Raw genomic sequence first — 12,753 nt, 5'->3', positions numbered from 1 at the left:
ACTTTGTTCGTAGCACGGTAGTGTAGCTGTGTTACTGTCGCACTGTCTGGTCCTGGACCCAGACCCTGTACTGCTAGGAGCCCTACAAAAAGATGGTCGCTGCTCCCAGGAGCTTACAGCCTAACTATAAAGAGACAACAGACGGATCTAGACAGAGTGGGCAACACTGTACTAGCAAACAATGAGACAGGATTGGTCCACAACGTTAGGCAGTGGTTACTGCACATCCTCCCCCCACAGCCTGATCTGGCTTTTGAGAAGACATTCTTGTTTCAAAATTGGACCCTCTGTTGGCTGGAACTAGTATTTAAACTGCAGCACTTCACCAGGTGCTCAAAAAATAAATTGTTAGAGTACTGCACTGACATGGAACTGTGGAGTTCCTCAGCAGGCAACTGTGAAACCTAAAACTAGAAAGATATTTTCTACTATATGTACATGAAAGCTAAATATGAATTACTTGTAACTTTGTTGTTTCAAATGTTTTTCAGAAGGTTACTGAGGACTATCCCTTAGAGAGAACTAGCCATTTTTAAGTGAAAATAAACATCCAGACACCAGTTCTGAAACATAGATGTGTGTGTAATGAAAAAAATCCACATGTGAATAGTTATTCAAGTATGTACATGACTGCATATGCTGTATTTCCACATCCCCTTTACACAAAATTCATCTCCAGGCAGCTGCAGTTCACAAGACTTCAAATATAATAATCTGTTGCCAAGCATAATGAATCTATGACCAGCAAGGCCTGCACAATTATCACTGCTTCCTCAGTAATCAGGCATCAGAGGAGTAGCCGTGTTAGTCTGGATCTGTAAAAGTGGCAAAGAGTCCTGTGGCACCTTATAGACTAAGAGACGTATTGGAGCATAAGCTCTCGTGGGTGAATACCCACTTTGTCGGATGCATGTAGTGGAAATTTCCAGAGGCAGGTATAAATATGCAAGCAAGAATCAGACTGGGGATAACGAGATTAGTTCAATCAGGGAGGATGAAGCCCTCTTCTAGCAGTTGAGGTGTGAACACCAAGGGAGGAGAAACTGCTTTTGTAGTTGGCTAGCCGGTCACAGTCTTTGTTAAATCCTGAGCTGATGGTGTCAAATTTGCAAATGAACTGAAGCTCAGCAGTTTCTCGTTGAAGTCTGGTCTTGAAGTTTTTTTGCTGCAGGATGGCTACCTTTAAATCTGCTATTGTGTGTCCAGCAAGATTGAAGTGTTCTCCTACAGGTTTTTATATATTGTCATTCCTACTATCTGATTTGTGTCCATTTATTCTTTTATATAGGGACTGTCCAGTTTGGCCGATGTATGTAGCAGAGGGGCATTGCTGGCATATATTACATTGGTGGACATGCAGGTGAATGAACCGGTTACTGATCTGGTTACGTCCTGTGATGGTGTCGCTGGTGTAGATATGTGGGCAGAGTTGGCATCGACGTTTGTTGCATGGATTGGTTCCTGAGTTACTATGGTGTGGTGTGTAGTTGCTGGTGAGAATATGCTTCAGGTTGGCAGGTTGTCTGTGGGCGACGACTGGCCTGCCTCCCAAGGCCTGTGAAAGTGAGGGATTGTTGTCCAGGATGGTTTGTAGATCACTGATGATGTGTTGGAGAGGTTTTAGTTGAGGACTGTATGTGATACTCCACAGGTGCCTACAAACAAAGGAAAATCCTTATTGTCTGTGCCAATGCAGGGCTTATGACTTTAGTTTCTAGTTTTAGGTTAAGATTGCTAAAACATCAAGCAAATGTTTGTAAAAAGCTTTTGTTATGAAGCTTTAAATTAAACCTTTTTAACATTGAAAACTGATTACAAAAGAGATGAGTGGGCCCCAAAGATCTCTCAGATATGGTTGTCTCATTTCTGTAAGAATGGGGATTCACAGGGAACTTTTTTCCCCATTTTTACTTTCTGAATAATTTTAACTCCTCGAAGGAAGCCAGAATTTCCCTAAAATAGATTCCAAAAGTATGAAAAATAGATACCTGAAATCCTCCCTTTGGCACAGATGGAATAGGATCTGATCTTCTATCCAGTAGAGGGCAGAGATGTACAGGTACTCAAACATACTACAACTCTTAAACAAAGATCCTGTTTTAATTAAAACATTTCTAGTCATTACATATGGAATAAAAGAAATAGACGTCTATAAGCAAAATTGTCTCTGCAGGGAAGAGATAGCAGTGGCTCTTTACCTCTTGGCTTAGCAAAAAAAGTTATGCTTTTATGTTTTGGCTTGCTATTAACAAAAAGGCCAGATGGAGCAAAGCCATTCAAAGATGACTTAAGACTTTCACCCTATTAAGAAACTGATTTCACACTAGGCATGATTGCAAGAGATTCTGCTACTGTGCTTAAGCTTCCCTGCATAAATTCACTCGAAGTACAGTTCAACAGTATAATTGAATCTTTATTTCTAGACAATGTGAAAATTAATTTAGAGACATTTCAGTTATCTAAGTATGTACATTAATTAATCCCTGAATAAGCAGTTTATGTCATGTGAAGTAAATTAACAAGCATATACTTAGTACTGAGATACAGACACCAACTCATCAGCTAACCACAGACTACAGTTGTGTTATTTAGCCAAAGATAAAGTACTCAATATGGACCTAAGGTTGAGAGTACATATCAGTAAATTAAGGTGGGGGAAGAAGAGAACATTACAAGAATGTTGTATTTATCCAAAAACCAAGCATTACAAACCCAGGAAATTCAAAGTTAAGGTTTTATTTAAAAGAAATTCAGTCATATTAAGATATGGAATGTAATCTTGTCTATAATAAAAAAAAGTATTGATTAATGTTATAATACAAGTAGAGAACAGACAGGCCCAAGGTCTATAAGGTAAGTATGGCTTATCAAAAGTAAAGCCTAGGCTTGACATGACTAGATGACAGGCAAATGACAAGTCACAAGATGCTTGCTCTGCAACAAATAAGATGTGTTGATGGATGTGAAGTAAGAAAAACACAAACACAGGTTACTGAAGTTTAGGATATTTTTGGGCAGTATGTAAAAATGAAACTCATAAGGTTTAACTGTAATAATAGTATGGCAACCAATTTACATAAATGCTAATTAATTTGATATAAATGGTTAATTAACCTATAGGAAGTGGGGTACTTCAATACAAGTGGCGTGTAGAAGTTCAAATAGGGGAAAAAGGGACTGAAACCCCCATAAATATGTATTGGATATAGGGGGCATCAGTGTAACACATTGTAATAAACATTGCCCAGCCTGTGTGCTGCAGTGTAGGAGACATCAGGATGATGATGATAAGGAGGATAATGACTAACAGTTGGGGTTTCCCTGCAAGACATGGTGTGACTCATGCAAGTGGTGGGCATTTTGTACTACCTCTATCTTGTTTGCTATGCTATGTTGTTTGTGTTTCTGGGTGCTGTGCTACTCAAATTGTTGATGATTCAAAAGGTATTCCCAAATTTTAAGTGGGTCTCATGCACTCATTGATGTTCTCACACTAATGACATTGCTAATGCTGTAACTGATCTGGCTGAACTCTTCCAGACTATTGTATGTTAAGCTATCAATTCAAAGTATAGACCTGGCTACAGGAAATTATTATTTGCATTGCAGTAGCATGTAGGAGCCTGTGATAGGGTACACATGAAAAGCCAATTCTCCTACCTGGTTGCACCTGAAAGAGGGGTCAGGAATAATAAAAAATGAAGTTAGGTGCTATTAAAAAGAGAGGATATCTGCAAAAGAAGGAAGTAGCTGGGAGATAAACAAGTTCTCTGTAGTTGATAAAGACCAGAGAGACCAGTAGAAGAAGGAAGTCTGGGAATACACGTGATTGGCATACACTCCTGTAGCTGACATAAGGACAGGAGCTAAACCTCTGAGAAGTCCTGGGAGCTATTGCTTATTACAAAGGGGCTGAGGAAAAGTCTGAGGGGAAAAGGCTAATGGTAGGAAGGCATCCTCCAGGGAGGCAGTGGGAAAGTGGCTGATGGAACAGACTGGCTGCGTGTTCTAAGGTCCCTGGTTTAGAACCCAGTGTAGAGGGTGTTTCTGAGTTCCCCTACAAGCCACAAGAAATGTAGCATGAATCCACTCTGACATAAGGATAATGTAAAATCTTTAGGAAGGCATAAGGATGCCTGAGTTCCCATGCCTGACACAAGGTCTTGGAATTACTTGTTGAGTTTCTGTTACCCTGGAAGGGGTGGGGCTAAATTTGACCTGGTTGGAAGGCGAACTTGCAACAAGAGAGACCACTAAAAGTGGAGGACGGGGTGCTGAAGATGAAAGAGATGCTATGCCATGTCCAGTCACAAGAGGGTACTACAATGGTAAGTCTATCCTTCCGCAGAGTCCTAGTAATGGACTAGGACCCTATTGTGCTAGGTTCTATTCAAACATGAAACAAAAAGATAGTCCCTGCCCTAAAGAGCTTACAGGTACCCAAACAACCTTAATTTTGCTCTCTATTGACATTATGCCACAACTATTAAGATTAAAGATTGTTAGTGTTTATGGTCACAAAGTGGATGAAAATGATTGTTAAAATTATCCCCAACTAATATTCCAATAAGAACACTTGTCATTGTGCAGTATCCCTCATTCCATGGCCTCATTACAACCATTAGAATTGTTGGATGCAAATTAACTGAGAGGAAAGGTTAAAGTCACCTCTGTCAAGATGGTCCTACTTAAGAGTGACCTGAGCCTGTTTGTAGCCTATATAATCATAACTAGATAAAACAATCTTTAGTAACTTAGCTTAGTTATAACCTAATTTTTCCAGATATAGCCAGTGCACAAGATTCTGATTAATGTGAATGTTTGGAAAGTCTGAAGAGTTCTAGTGATACTTTAATATGGTTTGGGACAAAGAAAAGACTGTGTGTCGCAGATGATAAGTTTCTTAAAAGATGTGGTGTTTAGATGTTGCTTGTAATTATTAGAATTGGGAGCACTGTTGGGAGTCTGAAAGGACAGGAATCAGGAAGGACAGGGGAGGAGTTGAAGAGGCTGAGGGAGAGCTACTGAGGGTGCAGCAGCAGCTTGGAAAAGAGGTTTCCACTTTAAAAAAATAAAGTTCTGTTGAAGTTTGTTAGTACCTTGCCTGGCTACTACAACAAAAGAACCACTTTTAAATTTAACAACTATTTAATAGTAACTTGTGAATTCTCAGCAAATTCATTCTGTACCCTGAGTAACTGCTGTAAATATTTAGAAAACTCATAAGAAACAGGCTTAATTCCTGCTTTATAGAAGCATGAAATGGAGTTCAATCTTAGTTATGGAATAATGACTGGTGCCTCCATAATAATACAGTAGTGCGTACAGCTTCAGCCCCAGTGTGCTAGCCATTGTACCAACACAAATGCAGTCCCTGCCCAAACAAGCTAACAATCTAAGTAATGTGTGAAATGGAAACCTCAAAGCCTTAATATCCTGTTCGGTTGCTCAGAATGGGTTTACGTGCATTGGTAAAAAACCCATTTTAAAGTGACAAATAACTTTCTTTTTCAAAATAGATCTATTTAAACTCTAACAATGTAAAGTTACATCTGGAATTACAGTTTACGGTGCCTTCTGACCCACTGTCAGACCCATCACTGCAGTTTGTAAGAGCTGTTAACCATCCCCCCAAAACGTACAAGAAAGAATCCTATTTAAAACATTGTTCACTTTTTTTACATAGCGATAGCTATTTTTCTTAACTTGTATTACAATAGCTTGTTAAGGTTTTAACTAGGTCAGGATTACATTGTGCTAGGCACTGTAATCTCATCACCAATCAACACAGAGAGACCAAAAATTCAAAACTTTGTTATTCAAAACCTGTTTACTTTTTGTACTGGTTTTAAACCAAACTTTTTCAGATAGAACTTGCAGCTGCAGGACTGGGACCTCTGACTCACCTTTTACATAAATATTCATTAATGTTAATTTAAAAGAAGCAGAAGAAGGAATTGCAGCTAAAAGGATTACTATAGAGGATTTTTACTTTTGGGAGCCTTTCAAGGGGCTGAGAAGAACAACAAATAATTTATGCTTATTGCTGAGAAGACAGTTATGATGAATATTAATTTAAGGTGGAGTATTCTATAATTCAGATAAAAGCTATTCTATTCTAAAACAAGTTAGTTCTTACCTACATTGACCCATTTGGGCCTCGTTAATATAAAATTCTTTCCTAGATATTTATTTCAGACACTTTCTGAATACATAACATAGAAAAGAAGTAACTTGCAATCTGGGAGAGTCCCAAATTATAATCTTGTTTTGACTACATGTGTTGCTCAGACTCACCATTTTCATCTACATTTGTTGATTTATCAGTTAGTCCTGTAACATCAATCCAGAGGAATGTTCCATTTGAAGTTCAGTTGGAAAAGAAACAAGCTTGTGAAGATTGACTCAAGATCCAAATGCCTGATGAATAACAGCAGAAACACAGGTTAGTATATTCCATTAAAAAAGCTTAAGTTTATGTAGTCTTTATACTGCACAGAGCAGCAGCAGAAAAAAAAATCCCTAGTGCAAGTCTGACTTCAATCAAATTACACCAAGGAAGAATTTGGCCTAGTATATTGTTACAAGGCAAAACAAATGTCACTTAATACAATGTCTTTTTAACAAGTTTGCATAATTTTATTTTAAAATTCCAATATCACTATCAAAGATTTACTGAAATAAGTAGTTGATACAATACCTAATATGTAAAGGTACAGTTTGATTCACAAGAACTCTTACTATGTTTTTAAAAAGACTATACACAAACTGGTTTACTGAAAGCAAGAAAGAACTTGGAGTTACTAACTGAAGACACAATCTAACAACAATTTAAGTACATCAGTGGCGTGCAATGACATTTAGTCAGGCATGCAATTCTACACTTGCATGCAAAATAATGTCCTCCATGCACATTCAGGGGCTGGATGGAATTGTCTCATGGGCCTTGGGCATGCATTGCATGCCTCGTTTACACAAATAGCATGCCACTGAAGTACACCAGAAGCAGGAAACCTACTAAACAGGTAGTAGAGCCACTGGATGATTGTGGGGCTAAAGGAGCAGTCAAGGAAGACAAGGCTGTTGTGGAGAAACTAAATGAATTCTTGCTTTGACCTTCGCTGCAGAGGATGTGGTGGAGATCCCCAAGCCCGAGCCATTCATTTTAGGTGCCAAGTCTGAGGAACTATCCCAGATTGAGGGTCAATAGAGGTGGTTTTGGAACAAATTGATAAATTAAACAGTAATAAGTCACCAGAACCAGATGGTATTAACCCAAGAGTTCGGAAGGAACTCAAGTATGAAATTGCAGAACTATTCACTGTGGTATATAACCTATCACTTAAATCAGCCTCTGTACCAGATGTGTAGAGGGTAGCTAATGTAACAGTTATATATGTATTCTAAAAAGAAAAGGAGTACTTATGGCACCTTAGAGACTAACCAATTTATTTGAGCATAAGCTTTCGTGAGCTACAGCTCACTTCATCAGATGCATACTGTGGAAGCTGCAGAAGACATTATATACACACACAGACCATGAAACAATACCTCCTCCCACCCCACTCTCCTGCTGGTAATAGCTTATCTAAAGTGATCATCAAGTTGGGCCATTTCCAGCACAAATCCAGGTTTTCTCACCCTCCGCCCCCCCCCCAAACTCACTCTCCTGCTGATAATAGCCCATCCGAAGTGACCACTCTCTTCACAATGTGTATGATAATCAAGGTGGGCCATTTCCTGCACAAATCCAGGTTCTCTCACCTCCTCACCCCCCTCCAAAAACCACACACACAAACTCACTCTCCTGCTGGTAATAGCCTATCCAAAGTGACCACTCTCCTTACAACGTGCATGAAAATCAAGGTGGGACATTTCCAGCACAAATCCAGGTTTTCTCACCCCCGCCCCCTTCCCCCCCCCCCCCCCAAAAAAAAACACACACACACAAACTCACTCTCCTGCTGGTAATAGCTTATCCAAAGTGACCACTCTCCCTACAATGTGCATGATAAGTTGGGCCATTTCCAGCACAAATCCAGGTTTTCTCACCCCCCCCCCACCATTTTAGGGAGAGTGGTCACTTTGGATAGGCTATTACCAGCAGGAGAGTGAGTTTGTGTGTGTATGGGGGTGGGGGGGTGAGAAAACCTGGATTTGTGCTGGAAATGGTCCACCTTATCATGCACATTGTAGGGAGAGTGGTCACTTTGGATAAGCTATTACCAGCAGGAGAGTGAGTTTGTGTGTGTGTGTGTGTTTTTTGGGGAAAAAAAAAGGGGGGGGGGCGGGGGTGAGAAAACCTGTATTTGTGCTGGAAATGTCCCACCTTGATTTTCATGCACGTTGTAAGGAGAGTGGTCACTTTGGATAGGCTATTACCAGCAGGAGAGTGAGTTTGTGTGTGTGTGGTTTTTGGAGGGGGGTGAGGGGGTGAGAGAACCTGGATTTGTGCTGGAAATGGCCCAACTTGATGATCACTTTAGATAAGCTATTACCAGCAGGAGAGTGGGGTGGGAGGAGGTATTGTTTCATGGTCTGTGTGTGTATATAATGTCTTCTGCAGCTTCCACAGTATGCATCCGATGAAGTGAGCTGTAGCTCACGAAAGCTCATGCTCAGATAAATTGGTTAGTCTCTAAGGTGCCACAAGTACTCCTTTTCTTTTTGTGAATACAGACTAACACGGCTGTTACTCTGAAATATGTATTCTAAAGGCTCCGGAAGTGATCCTGGCAATTACAGGCCAGTAAGCCTAACTTCTGTACCTGGCAAACTGGTAGAAACTATACTATTGTTTAAAGAACAGAATTATCAGACACATAGATAAATGATATTTTGTGGAAGAGTCAACATCCCTTTTGTAAAGGGAAATCATGTCTCACCAATCTATTAGAATTCTTTGAAGGAGTAAACAAGCATATGGACAAGGGTGATCCAGTGGATATAATATACTTGAACTTTCAGAAAGCCTTTGACAAAGTCTCACCAAAGGCTTTTTTGCAAATTAGGCATTCATGGGGTAAGAGGAAAGGTCCCCATGGATCATTAATTGGTTAAAAGATAGGAAACAAAGGGTGGGAATAAATGGTCAGTTTTCATAGTGGAGAAAGATAAATAGTGAGTTTCCCAAGAATCTGTACTGGGACCTGTGCTGTTCAATGTTCATAAGTGATCTGGAAAAGGAAGTAAACAGTGACATGGCAAAATATGCAGATGATAAAGTTACTTAAGCTAAGACAAAAACTGACTGCAAAGAGTTACAAATGGACAAAGTGTTGTTGTAGCCCTGTTGGCCCCAGGATATTAGAGAGACAAGGTGGGTAAGGTAAGATCTTTTATTGGACCAACTTCTGTTTGTGAGAGAGAGAAGTTATTGAACTACACAGATCTCTTCTTTAGGTCTCACTCTGGGTGACAACATGGCAGATGAAATTCAATGTTGATAAATGTAAAGTAATGCACATTGGAAAATCTCATCCCAACTATACATATAAAATGGTGGGGTCTAAATTACCATAAGAAAGATCTTGGAGTCATCATGGATAGTTCTCTGAAAACGTTTGCTCAGTGTGCAGCAGCCGTCAAAAAAAACTAACAATGTTAGGAACCATTAGGAAAGGGATAGATAATAAGACAGAAAATATAATGCCCCAGTAAAATTATGGTATGCCAACACCATGAATGCTGCATACAATTCTGGTTACTCAATCTCAAAAAAAGATACTGGAAGAAGTACAGAGAAGGGCACCAAAAATTATTCAGAGTATGGAACAGCTTCTGTAGGAGGAGAGATTAAAAAGACTGGGACTGATTAGCTTAGAAAAGAGATGACTAAGGGATAGGATAGAGGTCTATAAAATTATAAATAGTACAGATATAAAGTGAATAGGGAAATGTTATTTACCCCTTCACATAACAAGAACTAGGGGTTATCTGAGGAAATTAATAGGTAGCAGCTTTAAAACAATCTAGAGGAAGTACTCTTCACCCAACACATTTAACCAGTGGAATTCATTGCCATGGGATGTGAAGGGCAAAAGTATAACTGGGTTCAAAAAAGAATTAGAAAAGTTCATGAAGGATAGCCATCAATTACTATTAGCCAAGATGGTCAGAGATGCGACCCCATGGTGGGAGAGACGCATGCTGTTATCCCCTGTGGTCTAACTTATACAGAGGAGGACACTGTGCCCTGGGTTACATAAATATTTGTGAGAATTTGAATGCTGGGTGTTAGGGATATTGATTTCTCTTCCTGACCCTGTGAGTAGAGAAGTGTAGTGGCTACAGACAGCATAGCCAAATGTCACAGCACCCATGGTTGGTTCATCTGTGGGGAGTGAGCCTCGGACTTCTGGATGTAAAATCATAAATCTCTATCACTTGAGCTACAGAATCAGTCAGGGCCAGCTCCAGGCACCAGCGAAGGAAGCAGGTGCCTGGGGCAGCCAATAGAAAGGGGCGGCACTCCATCAGTTATTGGGGCGGCACGTCCAGGTCTTTGGCAGCACTTCGGCGGCAGCTCAATTGGTTTGTTTGTTTTTTTTCCTTTTTTTTTTCTGCCGCTTGGGGCAGCAAAAAAGCTGGAGCCGGCCCTGGAATCAGTGGTCCTATAATGGAAGCAGTGGCAGTCCCAAACCTCTCTATGTGGTCTAGCCAGTAAAGGGTGACAGAGCCAGGCTTAATGCAGATGATTACAGCACATCTAACTTTGCCATAAGTCCCTCAGAAGTAATGTGTCGAGCGGATAAAACTTGGCTCTGTTATATTAGGGACCTGGGTTCTATTTCCAGCTCTACCGGAAGTGATCCACTGCGAGTTCTTATCTATGTACGGGATGAATGATAGTTACCTCCATCAAGGCAGCAGTAACAGGATTTGGGTTGTCATAAGGATTGTGAAGAGCACAAAAGTATTAGCAGCCAAATTCATGGGTTCTAGCTGTGCATTTTAGTGCTCCTTCTCCTAGGCTCCGGAATAGCACATGTGGGACTCACAACTATAACACGAGCATAAATCACATTATTGATGAGTTGGCAGCATTGTTCCCCTTCCCTTCACCATCATACAACAATCCCTGTGGAAATTATTTCCATAGACAGATATCCGCTATGTATTTTTAGATGACTTTTAAACAATTCAGCTCTTGGAAATGAGAAGCCAGCATCATGTGATCAGCCAGATCCCAGCAGACTACCTGCAATTTCCAGAGGGACTCCTGTTTAACAACCTACACTACAGTAAATTTGTAATGCAATATATATGCAACATCTCTGATTGATTGATCATGATGACCTCTGAAGGCTTAAAGAGCAGTATTTCCAAAATCATACCAAGGTCTTCTATTGGCTCACTTACAGCAATATTAGTCAACACAAACCACATTATTTCTGAAATTGAGGCAATTTAGGGTAGTATTCTTAAATAACTAACATATATGCACTGCATCCTCCCAGTGATTCCTTATGGCAGGATAGAAACACTGGCTTAATGCAAGTACATATGAATTATCTTTTTATGAATGAGCATCTGTTGCGAACTGCATACTTTCACATATTGCCTAAAGCTTCCCTACTTTTTGATTTCTATATTTCCTCCTATTCAGCTCACCTTATCCCTCATTTTCCTGACTATAAGTAGGCTTATACACCAATGGGTATCATCAACACCCAAGATTGTGGCAAAAGAAACTAGTTTATGTTCAGTTGCTTGTAGGCTTTTCAATGATTTATTCCTGACAGGACTGTTTTTATTTGCTGTCCATCAGACTCTGTTAGGTTCACCCTTCAGTGATGTATTTTCATTGGAATTACAAGATGTATCAGTGTGTGAAACCTAAAAAAATGGGTAACTTGTGAAGGGTCAGCATTTGCGATCCCAAGTCCTCTTCCACCGGGACCAAATGCAATACATACACAATTTTCCTAGCCTCTGGCACAATAGCTCAGTCTGAATTGAATTTCAGATTGCTTCATGCTTTTTTTCATACCATGATTTAATGGAACAGTCTAAGTGATTACATTGTTCCTTGCTGAAGTGCAGGGTCCGGCAGCCTCCATTGGTATGTTGTACACAGGAACAGATTTGTTTTATGAGACAGCCAAGTGACTTGCCCCCAGTGCTAACGCTGATGCCGTGAAATCAGCTCCAACTTTATGTTCCTTTGCTGGCACATGCTTGGGCCACCTTTATATACCAATATGACATAAACCACTTCTCTAACTCCAAAAGAGAGACTTACTGGTGTAGAAATTCACTAGCCACTACCAGTTGCTTTGAAATCTTAATGAAAGTGTCCTGGGGTCCACTTACTGCTAGGGGTGCCTCCTGCTGGCCACTATGGGGATTAGTGCTCTCTCTCTGACTCCAGGTGCTCCTTCTTCATGACTTGGCCCTTTGGCCAGGTCACTGTATATTCCCCCTTCCTGGGTATCCAAGTCTTTCTTTGTCAACAGTCTCAGGCAATCTTCCCATTCACTAGCCCCATAGTACCACTTCCTCAGTGGCTGGAAGGAGAACCCTGCCCTGGCCTCTACTCTGTGTTCCAGCTCTGGGACCCTCTACTCAGCAGCCAAGGTCTGTTCACTCCTGGACCTTATTGCCTTTTCCCTGAGCCCTTTCCTTACTTTCTGACTCCCCCATCCTCTCCTCTGGGGAATTGTGAGGCTGTATAACCCAGAGAAGGGGATGGGGAGCCTAAAGATAAGGAAAAATCTCATGGAAAAGGCCATAACTGGAGGCTATCCAAGT

Source organism: Natator depressus, chromosome 7, assembly GCF_965152275.1.
Source record: "Natator depressus isolate rNatDep1 chromosome 7, rNatDep2.hap1, whole genome shotgun sequence".
Classification (NCBI taxonomy): Eukaryota; Metazoa; Chordata; order Testudines; family Cheloniidae; genus Natator; species Natator depressus.
Note: the sequence above shows the minus strand (reverse complement) of the source record.